Consider the following 15,784-nt stretch of genomic DNA (forward strand, 5'->3'; position numbering starts at 1 on the left):
AAACCTACACTCAGGGCCCTTCCAAACAGCATATAACCCAGAATATCAAGGCAGAATATCCCACAATATTTGCTTTGAATGGGGTTACCTGAGTCCACACTGTCATATACAGTGTTCCCTCGCTACTTTGCGGTTCGCTTTTAGCAGACTCGCTGTTTCGCGGGTTTTTGAAAAAATAAAAATATAAAATATTTACATCCACTGGAAGTCAGGGACCTCAGAAGTGTGACGGTCTGAGGTGCGGCGGGGAAGGCCTGCCTCCCTAGCCTTCACAGACCCCGGAAGTGCAGCGGCCTGAGGTGCGGCGGGAAAGGCCTGCCTCCCCTTCCTGCTGCTGTCTGCATGGCTCTGGGGCCTCTGCTGGGGTCTGCTGAGGCCAGGGAGGCAGGCAGGCACCCTTGGGATGGGCCAGGAGGTTCGTAAGGAAGCACGAATAAGAAAATAATATATAAAACATATAAAATAATGTATAAATATTAAAATTAATATGACGTCTCTACGTGGATTTTCACTTATCGCGGGTAATCCTGGAATGGAACCCCCGTGTTAAGTGAGGGAACGCTGTTCAAAACAGATAATGTGGGATTTTATTCAGCTGTGTGGAAGGAGCCTCAGTGGTGACCGGTGCCTCCCATGCCTACTTTACAGGGCATCTGCCATGTTGAGAGAAGTAGTGGCTGATGGCAATTGGAGTGCAAATGGATGATGTTTCTATCCTCTCTTTCCAAACAGTAAGGTTGTGATAGTCAGAATCCCTGATGAAGGTTCATTGATTAATGGGGAAAAAATCGAAATGTGATCCACCTGCATCCTAGTTACCAGTAGAATGAATTCCATTTTCCTTCCCAATAATATGATTCAATGTGACTTATACATTACAGCATGGCAACTACCAGCAGCCATTAACCCAACTTTTCTATAAACAGTCATTTCTTGACTTCTCCTGCTTTCCTTATACTCCAGCCAATATCTAATTCAGTAAGCTGCAGTGGAAGATATGAAGAGAATGATCCACTGACATGAAAATCCCCCTTTCCACTCCAGAACTATATTGAGAACCCCTCTCAAATTGTGAACTAGTCTTCGGTCCCTGCACTTATGAGAATTGAAAGTCCATGAAGGCCAAAATGTGGAAACATTCCTGTTTTGGAGTAGACTTTCCAAAATTCCTCAACCAGCATAGCCATGGATGAGCATGTAGAGTACCATTTTAATTTCTTTTGCTATAGTCAGCACTAAGAAATCCACCTGACTTATATGAGATGAAAAAATCTCTGACTTTACAGGACTCTTTTCCATAGTCATATCATGCAGTGTTTTTATCCATAATTCTTCTACTTAGGAAGATAACCATAATTTTGTACCACAAACTTTCAAATCCACAACCACCATGAATAGGGTTCTAAGGGGCTGGAGGTTATCTACCACCCATTCTAACACTCCATCTCTCCCATGTCTGGAAACATGAATGCAAAACTCAACTGTGCTCTTTTCCCTGTGTATAAACATGAGAGGAGAGGATGAGAACTACTGTTGAACCTCCTTGTAATACTGTGGCAAGAATATCTGCCCGAGTGTTTGTGGAACAGTGCTAACAGCTGTTTTCCTTCCTTTCATACTGTTCTTTGGCTGCAACCCCACCTCAGTAAGGCAAGCTGTCCTAGGGGAGCAGTGTACAAGAACTATAAAAGCTTCTGAAGCCCTGGCTTTTGTCCGCTGGCAATCCCACCCAGCGTCTAAGATTTCAACAGTATTATCCACACACCTTCACAGCTTTAGCAAAAAAATAAAATAAAATTGTACTCTCTGGATACTAAATTTTGGGGCCTGCAGAATCACTCAATATGTGAAAACCTTGCATGTTGGTCTCCTGAGACAGATGGATAAATACGTTTGCACTAATTTAAACTATATTTGCCTTTGGAGCAAACCGAAGTGGCTAATCCCCTTCCTCTTCCTCCTCCATCACCACCACTACTACTTTTTTCTTCCTCCACTTCCTTCTCTTAAAAATATAATTTTCCAAAGCACTGTTTGGCCTGCTTACCAGAAGCTTAAAAGGAATGGAGGCCATATAACTTCCTTGGGTAGGAAGTCCAAAATTCAAGGCATTGCTACCCACTGTCCTGACTTTATAAAATGTTGGGACATGCAACAGAGCTTCCTCTGATGATTTCAATATTTGGCAGGTTCATTTGGGAGAAAGTAAGCTTTCAAATATCGTGGGGCCCTTCCACACAGCCCTAAGTCCCATAATATAAAGGCAAAAAGTCCCACAATATCTGCTTTGAAGTGGGTTATTTAAGTCTACACTCAGATGTGGGATTTTCTGCCGTGATATTCTGGGATATAGGGCTGTGTGGAAGGGCCCTTGGTCTCAAGTTGTCTGGGGCTTTATAGGTCAACCCTACCATTTTGAATTGAGCTCACAAGCCAATATAGCTCTTGTAGGACCGTGTTACATGGACTCTAAAATGTACAGTTGACACTAATCTGGCTGCTGTATTTTGGACAAGATACAGCTTTTGAACGTATTTCAAGGGCAGACCCACGGGGAGCATATTTGTTGAGCATCTGTGGATTATCTAGTTGCTAGGTAAATGGTATAAGAATGTTGTTTGGTGAGCTAATCAGTTTCATGGGGGATGTATTTGTTGGCTCTTAGAGGGCAAGGGAAAAGTCTCTAAGCATCACAGAATTGTATGAGATGTGTGTACACACACATGCTTCATAAAATAAGAAACTCTACTGGCTTGTTCAGTGTGTTGTGCTGAGCATTGTTCTCCCCAGAGAGGTGCCTAATCACAGAAGGATAAATAAAACAATTCTATCCAAAGCATTATGAATCAATTAAGTACAAGTCCATTATATCTCCATGTGCGAAAATGCCGTGACATGCAGACTTTGCAGCTACCAATCAATATAGCTAGCTGCACATGCAAATGTTAAACAATCTTGGCTAACACACTTGGCAAAAATGAGGTAGGAAGTGTGACCGAACTGGAAAGAAGTCTGGAAATCAATGACTTTGGGAACTGGGTACGTGTAACTTGGAGAGGAAAATATAAGAGCTGACATGAAAGCCATCTTTAAATATCTGAAGGGAGGTCATGCAGAGGAGGGAGAAAATCTGGTAAGTGGTAGTTTCTCTGTTAGTATGGTGGTAAAATTTCAAAAAAGATCTCTAAGATACTGAGGCCTATTCCTATAACTACTTACAAGGTAACATTTTTGGGGAGCACCAAGAGAGGTTGCTATGGAACTATAGCTGTGTGATAAACCTATGTCTCCCGATGGAGAATCTCAACCACCCTTTTGTGCAATAAAACTATTTTTTTTAAAAACAAACATTTTTTTTTTTGCCATCAAAGCATGTACATTTTTCATACATAAAAATTTCCATAAGCCATTTCATAGAATCATAGAGTTGGAAGAGACCTCATAGACCATCCAGTCCAACCCCCTTCCAAGAAGTAGGAAAATCGCATTCAACCCAGACAGATGACCATCCAGCCTCTGTTTAAAAGCCTCCAAAGAAGGAGCCTCCATTACACTCCGGGGCAGAGAGTTCCACTGCTGAACAGCTCTCACAGTAAGGAAGTTCTTCTGAAAGTTCAGGTGGAATCTCCTTTCTTGTAGTTTGAAGCCATTGTTCCATGTTCTAGTCTCCAGGGCAGCAGAAAACAAGCTTGCTCCCTCCTCCCTATGACGTCCTCTCACATACTTGTACATGGCTATCATGTCTCCTCTCCTGTGTGAATACTGTGAAGAAATGCACAAAATTCTTGTGCTTATGTCATTCTTCCTTTAATAAAGGAGACTATTTGTAAAGATGGGAAGTGTCATAGTGTTGCAATCCTATAGTGCACTGTTTATCAACCTTTCTAATGCCGCGACCCCTTAATACAGTTCCTCATGTTGTGGTGACCCCCAACCATCAAATTACTTTCATTGCTACTTCATCACTGAAATTTTACTACTGTTATGAATCATAATGTAAATATCTGATATGCAGGATTCATTTTCATTAATTGGAGCAAATTCGCACAAATACCCAGTACACCCAAATTTGAAAACTGGTGGGGTTGGGGAGATTGGTTTTATCATTTGGGAGTTGTAGTTGCTGGGATTGATATTTCGCCCACAATTAAAGAGCATTCTGAGCTCCACTGACGATGGAATTGAACCAATCTTGGCACCCAAAACTCTCATGACCAACAGAAAATACAGGAAGGGTTTGGTTGTAGTTCACCTACATTCAGAGAGCACTGTGGACTCAAGCAATGATAGATCTAGACCAAACTTGACACAAATACTCAATAAACCCAAATGTGAACACTAGTGGAGTTTGGGGAAAATAGATTTTGACATTTGGGAGTTGTAGTTATTGGGATTTATAGTTCACCCACAATCAAAGAGCATTCTGAACCCCACGAACAATAGAATGGGGCCAAACTTCTCACACAGAAGCCCTCTAACCGACAGAAAATACTGTGTTTTCTAATGGTCTTTGGTAATTCCTCTGAAACCCCCTCATGACCCCCCCCAGGGTTCCCGACCCCCAAGTTGAGAAATGCTGCTATAGTACCATATTCAGCTACTCTAGAGAAGGTGGCCAGGGAAACTTCTAATAATTGCAGACATTTTGGTGGTCTGTACCATGTAGAACTTTGCTGGTGTAGACCTTGCCAGATGTTCTGTTTTCCTGCCCCCTCGCACATCCTCATCTGTCTTGAACTTCTGTACAATCTTAATCATGTGGAGCAGGAAAAGAGGACCATAGCTGTTCGCTAGGCCTCCATAGGCTTTAGGCCTTTTCTATATATATATATATATATATATATATATATATATATATATATATATAATCAGCTGAACTCAACATCAGAGTGGGACTTCTACACGAATGTAGGAGCCTTCTCTCCTCGTACATGTCTTCTAAAATGTGCATGCAACCTTGCCCTCCTCCTCTAAACAATGGGCAACAGCAATTAAAAAGCTCAAACCAGATGGGGTGGGAAATGTGAACAGCCTAACCTTCTGATATGAAACAAATTTAGGAGGAGAGAAATGATGTAGGGTATGCATCATATTTATGCCTCAATGTCTTGCTTTATTTTGAAATCTTCTCATTCAGCTTTCTTGAAGGCTTACAACGAAGGGCCTAGTTTTGTACTGGAATTGTAGAGAAAAAGATATCTAGTTCTGACTTTCTTATGCTTAGAAAAACTGGCCACCTTCTCCCCCTCCCTCAATGAGTTAAGGACTGGTGCTATATTTGTAAAACTCGTTGACTACAAATGTTTCTTCCTTTCCTGGAAATTTGCCACAGACCAGTAGCCAAGGGTTTACAGTTTGGCACTGACTCAAAAACCGCCTTTTTAATAGCATTGCTCTGGTCCTACAGCAAGGAAGTCCATTGTGAGTCATACTGTCGTATTAGTGAGAGGGTGTTCAAATGCTTCCAGTTTTAATCAGGAATAGTGAGACATGTTTTGTTCAAGTATCGGAAAGCAAATAACAATAGCTTGCATGTAGGTTGTGTTGTTTTTTTCAATGGGAAATGGTACATTGGGGGTCTGTGCCCATTAAGACAAAGGGCTCAGGAAAAGAGTACCTGATACGATTGTCCTAAACAATAGCATACACTTAATCTGAATCTATTTGGGAAAGAAACTCTTCCAAATTTCATTTTGGAATCTGCAGCATCTGCATCTGCTGAATGATTTATTTCCAAGACATTAACTGAGTATTATAGAGGGAAAACACTGTTTGACCTCAGGCAAACGAGTGTGAGACACAAGCCTGTGCCAGGTTGAATGTTCCTTTTTAAATTTTTCATGAACTTCTCTCAGCAGGGCCTCTCTTTAAGCTCCAAGGAGGAGGGGAGGGAGACCTAATATCCATAATGGTTTTCAGCCCAGCTATCAAAAAAACATTTATTTCATCAACTTCTCGCCCCCTTTAATGCAGTATAATAATGCTGAGTAGGGTTAAAGGCCATCAATTGCAAAATAATCATTTTTCACCAAAACAACGTTATATTAAATGCTTAATTATTCATTACAGATGCTTGTCATTGTGAAAGATTGGCTCTACTGATATTTAAAGCACCAGGCTGAGTTTCCTTCCTTGAAGGTTAATGGCTGAACCTTTCCTTTCATTAGCCTTCCTTAAATGCAGCACACTTCATATGTCATCGTTTGGGTCTCCCCTCAACCCCTATTTTTGTCTTTCTAGTACCTGAAAAACTGTTTCTTAATGTCTATTGCTGAGTTTCAATTTTGAGATTTAGACTCGGCAGTGATGGGAATGGTAGATGTGAGGCGGTAATAAAGGTGAAACTGGATAAATGCAGCCATTTCTGTAGGCAAGTCATGCAAAATTGCTGCACTTAGCTTTAAATAGAACATGAGGCACAGTTTATAAGCAAATTATTACTCTACTTGAAGAAACCTATTTACTTGTCTGGAGTTACCTATATAAAATATGGATGGGGCAAGCACTCACTCTATCCTCTTCACTGCAGACTCCACCCAAGAATAGCAGCCGCGAGCATTTTGGCAAGCCAATGCAATGCAATTCAGGATGACTAGGTAAGGGATGAAATTGCTGGACCATTCGTATATATGAATGCTGTCAATAAATCAAAAGACGCCAGCAGTTAGATTATGTGTCATCAACCTTCAATTATTGTATGCTTGGAAGAAAAAGTGTGGCCTTCCAGATGTTCTTAGTTAGAAACATGGCGGATGCATTCCAACAACATCTGGAAATCCACATGTTCCTCACTATTATACTACTTTGGACTGACTCACCTTAAGGCAACATAGGTTTCCCTTTCACACAGAAAACAGAAGGAGAAACTCTTGCAAAAGGAGGAGGAAGAATGAGACTACAGTACAATCCCTATATCCATGGAAGATGCATAACTAGACTTTGGATAGATATCCAGAACCATATATAAGAGCAAATCTTGTTGCAGTTGATACCGTCTAGAAAACACATATAGAATAGAACATTTTGATGCTGATGTCACAGAGAAGGATTGGGATGGGGAGGGGGCACTGACACCTATACTTTTTGAAGACAAGTGACACAGTAGCTTTTAAATCTGGTTTAGCCTGATTTAATATGGGTCTGATATCCAAATGGGCAAAAAGCCTGAACTTTGTAAGAACGTTTTTCATTTATTTAGAGATTTTGACACCACGTACCTCAGTGGTTCTCAACCTGGGGTCCCCAGATGTATTTGGCCTACAACTCCCAGAAATCCCAGCCAGTTTGACAGCTGTTAGGATTTCTGGGAGTTGAAGGCCAAAAACATCTGGGGACCCCAGGTTGAGAACCACTGACGTACCTGAATAATTCTGTGTTAACGTCTTTGATTCTTAGCTATTTTGTGCTACACATGCTCAAATGCTGATTTTATATTCAGAGGGTGCCAAAAATGTATACACATTTTAAGCATGGAAATAAACTGTATTAAAATTGTAACTCAATATCTATACACATAATACAAGTGAAAATCTGCATAGGTTCCAGAGGTGTCCACCTTCACAGACAACCTCTCGCCGCCACAAACAGGCTATAGTTCCAAGTGCTGAGAAGCCTCCAAAGGCACTCCCTCAACTGACATTGCAGGTTATAGTGAGTGCCGTGAACATGTACCCCGATCTCTGCCAATGTCCTCTCCAAACACCAAACACCCAAGGAATGCTTTCATCCAGGGACCATTTCATCTTAGATGTTCTTTTTTTCTCTCCAGAATGGACATCCCAGGGTTCCTTTCTCTCACTAAATTTGCAAAACCCCACCCACTGCCTCTCACTTAACCCTTTCCTACCCATTCCTATGGGACACAGCAAACAGGAATTGATCAGCAACTGAACAAGAAGTTTAGGAAGAATTCGCCATTATTTAGAAGAGTTGTAGTTCTCCTGCATTCAGAGAGCACTGTGAACCCAACCAACTATGGATCTGGACCACACTTGCCACAGAATGACCTGCCTGCATGGGAGTTGTAGTTCACCCTGCATACAGAGATATTACCACTCTTCCCAAAACAAACAATGCCTTTCTCAAGTAACCTGGGTATCACCAGGTTCCCAAGCTAGTATACTAATAACAAAAGATGAAAACAAATCACATTTGACTTCTTGAATTACAAGTGGTGCACAAAGTGGTTACCATTGGCATTAAGACACTTTTGATTATGTCGAACTACTGCTGAGCAACTCTGACCAAAGTGTCCAGTTGTATCACTGAGCATGCATTTCTGCCTTTTCTTTAAGTGTCCTGCCTGTTGCATGGTGAAACTACTAGCATTCATTTGATTAATGCCTTCTTTTGAGTGAATATCATATTACACATTACTAATTTAATTCAATTCAACTTTGAAAAGTGATACATAACATAGATAACAACTCAAAGAATACCTATATTTCATCACCCAGTTCAGTTCACACTGAGTTGTGTTTTAATACTAGGTTGTTGAGTGATTGATCTTGTCTTGATGTCATTTTCTGAACATTGGCTCAGCTACCATAAAATGAAGGACATTCAGACCAAGAAAACCATAGGGTTATACTGGTGAACCTAGAAAATGTCCAGAGAGTATAGATTTTGGTGGACATGAATAAATGAAACTGTGGGTACTGGTCCTGCAAATACAGATATCCTGTTGTATTCCTATATTACACATGTATAGAGCTTCTAAATTAGTTTAAAATGTCATAGTTTCTACTCCTCACCTCTAAATATTGAGGATTTCGATGTCATAAGAGTTCCACGAATCCATCTACTGATCCCACTACAGTTCCCAGGATGCCCTGAGAGAAAGGATCAACTTAACACAGTCGGTTTGCCAAGCAGGCATCCCTTGAAAATTACTAGAAAGAAACAAGGTACCCACATATTAAAAAACCTACAGTTAGATTTAAAGATGTTTCTGAACTGTAAAAGCCTGGTGGCTGCTAGTTCAAACTGAAGATTGACAGTTGGTTGCAATTCTTATTGATTTTAATAGTGGTTGATTGCGGCACAGATGAGATCAGACAACCCCTTTTGGGGATCTGGCTCGAACTGTACAAAAAAGTATAATGTTCCCTGAGCCCTTATACATAAAACAGTCATGTTATCCTGAAGAAATCCACTCGCTGCCTTGATCTATGATTCATACAAAAGTGAAGGAACAAAGCAATGGCTTGCTTAGAAGTGTAAATCTTTTAAGCATCGTTTGCCATACATTTTTAAAATAGGAATTAAATATATTCTTTACTTGGCTCAAATTGTTTTCTTAATCACCAATCTGCAGACTTCATAATTTATGGGTTGAATAATGTTTAGGAAGTGGTTGTTTTTTATGGCTAATTATAGAATGTGAAAAAATATCAGAGGAACATTTCACCATTTTAATGCATAACCTCTTACTTTATTCTTGCACTGTTTGTGATGTTCGGGGAAATCACAAACAAATAGAGATCCCCCCCCCCCCCCCCCCAGTAAGTTTCTGGCAGACTTTTCCAGTAAGTGAGACTTTCTACAAATTGTCAGGGTACTTCATCTTTCAAGGTCATGGGTATGCTTCTCCAGCTCAGTTCTCTTAAATGGAATATAAAAGTCTTATATCCAAAGGTTGCTATGTAACTAGCGTTTCCGATTTTGGGGCACACTGGTTTGCCAGGAGAGGGAAGACTATGCCTTTAAACATTAAGTGACCATAGGAGCTGCATCATCACATGACTTAGAGCAGTGGTCCCCAAACTTTGAACATCCAAGTGTTTTGGGCTTCATGTCCCAGAATTTCTAACTGTTGGCCAGGCTGATTGAAGTTCTGGAGCAGAAGTCCAAAACACCGGAATGTCCAAAGTTTGAGACTTTGGGTATACCCTGTGTAGCATTTCAACTTTTGTTTTCTTCAGGTAAGGTCTTTGTAAATTGTAAATCCGGTTCCGGTTATGGCGGTCAGCAGCAACAATGCGGAGCTGCGCCGCTAAAGAAAGACAATCCAAAGGAATCTTAAGGAATCCACCCCCCTACGACCACCAAAATAAGGGGGTGTGAGGGTCAACACTTCCCACGACCCTACCAAGCCTAAGAGGGCTGAAATACAAAGGAGTGCGAACCAGCAGGCGGAGGTAGGCGAGCGAACGCCGTGAACGCCATTGCAGCGGGATTTACCCAGACTCGGAGACCTACCCTTTGCGGAGTTCTCTGCTGCTTCTGTTGCTGCTGGGCTGCCTTGCCGCCTTGCCGCCTTGACCTCGCAGCGTCGTTGTTTGCTGTTGCTGATCGCCGCTGTGCGCCGCGGCTGTGGCGGCCGCCATCTTGGCACCTCGTCACCTGGCTGTCTGCCGCCGGGCTGGTTCGTCGCTGGGCCGCCGGGCTGCCTGGCCGTTCGCTGTCGCTGCTGCTGCTGCCGCTGAGTCGCTGCTGGGCCATCGGGCCGCGGCGGAGCGTTGCCTGGCGCCTCGCTTTGCCGGACCGCTGCTGCTGCCTTGCCATAGCCTGCCTGCCGTGGCTGCCGCTGCTGCCGGGCCTCCGCTAGGCCGCTGGGTCGAGGTGGAGGCGGAGCGCGGAGCGCGCCGTGGCTGCTGCGGCCGCGGCGGCTGCGACCACCATCTCGCGTCTCGCTTTCCAGCGCCGCTGCCGTCCCCTCACCGCTGCCGCGGCGACCGGACCACCGCTGGGGCCAGAGCCGAGTCAGGGCGTCTCGCTTCGCCATCGCCGCCGCCGTCCCTTCACCGCCGCCGGTACGACCGGACCACTGCTGGAGAACGTCGCGGCCGCTGAGGCCGCCATCTTGGCGCCCCGCCTTCACCATCGCTACCGCTGCGACCGGTCCACCGCTGGGGCCGTTGGGCCAAGCCAGGGCACAGTGAACGCCGCGGCTGTAGTGGCCGCCATCTTGGCGCCTCGCCCCACCATCGCCGCCTTTCCATCACTACCGCTGCAGCTGCTGGGCCGCCGCTGAGCCGCTGGGCCATCGCTGCCGCCTTCCATCGCGGCCACCACCGTGGGCCCGCTGCCTGGTCATCACTGCTAGATCTCACCTTTGCTACCACTGCTGGATCTTCTAGAGTTTCATCTTTTCAGCGTTGACTAAATTGTGTAGAACCTTTGTATGTGCCTCAATACTGTGTAGACCTCTTGTGCTGGCCTCAATAGTGTGTAGACCTCTTGTGCTAGCCTTAATACTGTGTAAACCTCTTGTGCTGGCCTTAATACTGTGTAGACCTCCTGTGCCGGCCTAGTATTGTGTAGACCTCTTGAGCTGGCCTTAATATTGTGTAGACCTCCTGTGCTGGCCTCAATAGTGTGTAGACCTCTTGTGCCAACCTTAGTACTGTGTAGACCTCCTGTGCTGGCCTTAATATTGTGTAGACCTCCTGTGCCGGCCTAATACTGTGTAGACCTCCTGAGCTGGCCTTAATATTGTGTAGACCTTTTGTGCCGGCCTAATATTGTGTAGACCTTCTATGCTTTACTACTGAGTAGACCTTTTGTGCCGGCCTTAATACTGTGTAGACCTCCTGAGCTGGCCTCCTTTGGATTGATAGATATACAACAGACCAACTGTGCTGACCGCCACCGTGTACACCATCCCCGGATGCCCCCATCCGCTCTCAGACCAACCGTCTAGAGATACATCTGAATCATAATAATCTATTCAAGCGGTATCATCATCATCTTCATAAGAGCGTGATTATATATTACTATCTTAGCACACTCTTCTGGTTGTCGCTACTGCCAAGTTGATATAAGAACACAACAGCACTTTAAGGCGCCTGCCACCTGCTGCTAAATAGCACTAGCACTTACGCCCCTTCCTTATCCCTCTATGCCGCACTTTAGGAATGCTGAGAACCAGTCTCAGGTTACCTATTGCACTTTAGATCTTGCACTTTATGTATATGCCCAACGGCACGTAGTGTGTTGTTAACTGAGTGGTATTAATGACTGTGCTGCACTAAAGACTCTTGCACTCTCGCACTTTACGAACTATCCTAACTGGTGTGGCTGGAACGCCCCTTCCATCTGACGCTATTGTTATCCATGAGGTCCCCCACCCCCCTGTTGGTACTATCCCTGTTGCTACTGATTAGCGGAAAGGTCAGGGGAGGAGGCGGGCTGGAGCCTGTGGACAAAAATGGGGTGGGGAAGGGGGAGGAAGGGGAGCAAGGGTGCTGGCAGGGACCATCAAATCAAACAACTGATGAAGCAGGAAATAAGACCTTGATATTAGATCGCGGCATGGAGGGGGGGAGGTGTTCCACTAGCCGAGGGGCCCCCATAGAGGTCGTGGTGGGAAGGAGGAGATGCGGAAGAAGGAGACCTCGGATTCGGCCTAATTCGGACCGCTTATCTAAATTAACAATTCCCAACCGGTCTCCTAAGGTAAATTGGTGTAGCCAGGTGAGCGGGCCCTCGGGATTGAAGGTGGTGCTGCTGAACGCCAGATCTGTCAACGGAAAAACGACCTGGATTCAGGACCTAATCCTGGAGGAGCGGGCAGATCTGGCGTGCATTACGGAGACCTGGTTGGATGAAGCTGGAGGTGTAAATCTGACCCAGCTTTGCCCTCCAGGCTTCTCCGTACAGCACCAACCGAGATCCGGAGGACGGGGAGGCGGGGTCGCAGTGATCTATAGAGATTCCATCCATCTGACCAGGAGCCCAATCCCGCAGACCACAAATTTTGAATGCGTCCACCTGAGGGTGGGTGACCAGGACAGAATAGGGATTCTGTTAGTGTACCGTCCACCTCGCTGCACTACAGTCTCCCTACCTGAGCTAGCGGGGGTGGTCTCGAGCCTGGCGTTGGAGTCCCAACGGCTTCTTGTGCTGGGGGACTTCAACATCCATGCCGAGGCGATCCCCACAGGAGCGGCTCAGGACTTCGTGTTCGCCATGGCAACCATGGGGCTGTCCCAACAAATAACTGGCCCCACCCACTGTGCTGGACATACATTGGACTTGGTTTTCTGCCAGGGATGGGAGCAGGGTGGCGGTGTGGAGGAGTTGTCCATCTCTCCGTTGCCGTGGACTGACCACTTCCTGATCAGATTTAGACTCACTGCGCCCCCTAACCTCCGCAAAGGTGGAGGACCCATTAAGATGGTCCGCCCCAGGAGGCTTATGGATCCGAATGGATTCCTGACGGCTCTTGGGGACTTTCCCGCCACCTCGGCAGGTGACCATGTCGAGGCCTTGGTCGCTCTCTGGAATGGGGAGATGGCCAGGGCAATTGACACGATCGCTCCGGAACGTCCCCTCTCAAGTAACCGAGCTAAACCATCTCCTTGGTTTACTGAGGAGTTGGCAGCGATGAAGCGAAGGAAGAGGGAACTAGAGAGCGTGTGGCGCTCAGACCCAAGCGAGCCAAATCGAGCACGGTTTGTGTCCTTTTTGAGGGCATACGCCGCGGCAATAAAAGCTGCAAAGAAAACTTTCTTTGCGGCCACTATTGCGTCTGCAAAAAACCGTCCGGCGGAGTTGTTTCGGATTGTCAGAGGTCTTTTGACTCCCACCACCTCAGGTGGGAGCCCTGACAATTCGGCCACGCGCTGTGAAGCATTTGCTCGGTTCTTTGCAGACAAAGTCGCTTTGATCCGCTCTGGGCTGGACACCACATTAAATGCAGTCTCTGTGGATGTGACACGAGCGCCTGCTTGTCCTATTTTGATGGATTCTTTTCAGTTTGTGAAGCCCGAGGATGTGGACAAGATACTTGGAGGAATGAGGCCTACCACGTCCATCCTAGACCCCTGCCCATCCTGGCTTCTGAGGGAGGCCAGAGGGGGATTGGCTGAGTGGGTAACGGTGGTGGTTAATGCCTCCCTTCGGGAAGGCAAGATTCCAGCGAGCCTAAAACAGGCTATTATAAAGCCGCTGTTGAAGAAACCATCACTGGACCCCACTAAATTTGACAACTTTCGGCCTGTTTCCAATCTTCCCTTTTTGGGCAAAGTCATGGAAAGCGTGGTGGCTTCACAACTCCAGGTACTCTTGAGAGACACGGATTATCTGGATCCGGCACAGTCTGGTTTCAGACCGGGACATGGTACCGAGACGGTCTTGGTCGCCTTAGTGGATGATCTGCGCCGGGAGCTAGACAGGGGGAGTGTGTCCCTGTTGGTGCTTCTGGACCTCTCAGCGGCCTTCGATACCGTCGACCACGGTATCCTTCTGGGGCGCCTTGCGGGAGTGGGTCTTGGGGGCACTGCTTTGCAGTGGCTCCAGTCATTCCTGGAGGGACGGACCCAGAAGGTGTTATTGGGGGACTCCTGTTCAACTCCACAGCCTTTGACCTGTGGGGTTCCTCAGGATTCTATCCTGTCCCCCATGCTGTTTAATATCTACATGAAGCCGCTGGGTGAGATCATCCGGAGTTTCGGGGTGCGGTGTCATCTGTACGCAGATGATGTCCAACTCTGTCACTCCTTTCCACCTGCTACTAAGGAGGCTGTCGAAGTCCTGAACCGGTGCCTGGCCGCTGTAATGGTCTGGATGAGGGCGAACAAACTGAAATTAAATCCAGACAAGACAGAGGTACTCCTGGTCAGTCGCAAGGCCGAGCAGGGTATAGGGTTACAGCCTGTGCTGGATGGGGTCGCACTCCCCTTGAAGGCGCAGGTTCGCAGCTTGGGTGTAACCCTGGATTCATCGTTGAGCCTGGACCCCCAGGTTTCAGCGGTGACCAGGGGAGCATTTGCACAGCTTCGGCTTGTGCGCCAGCTGCGCCCGTACCTTGGGAAGTCTTTTTTTTTTTTTTTAAATATCTGTTTATTGAGTTTTCCAAATACATTAAAAAGTTGGGAAGTCTGACTTGGCCACGGTGGTACATGCTCTGGTCACATCCCGTCTTGACTACTGCAACGCTCTCTACGTGGGGCTGCCCTTGAAGACGGCCCGGAAGCTGCAGCTAGTCCAGCGCGCGGCAGCCATGTTGTTAACAGGAGCAGGACGCAGGGAGCATACAACGCCCTTGTTGTTCCAGCTCCACTGGCTGCCGATTTGCTACCGGGCCCAATTTAAGGTGCTGGTGTTAACCTACAAAGCCCTAAACGGTTCCGGCCCAAAATACCTTGCGGACCGCATCTCGGCCTACGAGCCCACGAGGACCTTGAGATCATCCGGGGAGGCCCTTCTCTCGATCCCGCCTGCCTCACAGGCACGCCTGGCGGGGACGAGAGAGAGGGCCTTCTCGGTGGTGGCCCCCCGGCTGTGGAACTCCCTCCCTGCTGACGTCAGACAGGCCCCCTCCCTCATGGCCTTTCGTAAGGGCCTGAAGACTTGGCTCTTCGAGCAGGCTTTCAACTAAATGCTATGCTACGGGTAATGACAACCGGATTGAACTATGACGATGAGATTGACTATGATTCCATAAATATGACGGAGCGGATTTTTAGCGTAAGTTAGATGTATGTATTAGTGATGTTAATTGTTGTTGATTCCTTTGTAAAGTGTCCTTTTTGTACTGTACACCGCCGCGAGTTGCCCTTGGGCTGAGAGCGGCGGTTAACAAATGCAAGAAATAAATAAATAAATAATAATAAATAAATTGTGGTCAAGATCTTGGGGGATGTAGCTATGATATGTATCTATATACTTACTTACTTAGGTGATCCCATTCCCATTCTTGAGTTTGGAGTAGAGTAGCTGCCTTGAGACATGATGATCGGGCATTTGGACAATGTGGCCAATCCAGTGGAGTTGATGGTGGAGGAGCATCACTTTGATGCTGGTGGTTTTAAGAGTTGCTGTACCTATTTCCTAGGAA

Source organism: Anolis sagrei, chromosome 1, assembly GCF_037176765.1.
Source record: "Anolis sagrei isolate rAnoSag1 chromosome 1, rAnoSag1.mat, whole genome shotgun sequence".
NCBI lineage: Eukaryota > Metazoa > Chordata > Lepidosauria > Squamata > Dactyloidae > Anolis > Anolis sagrei.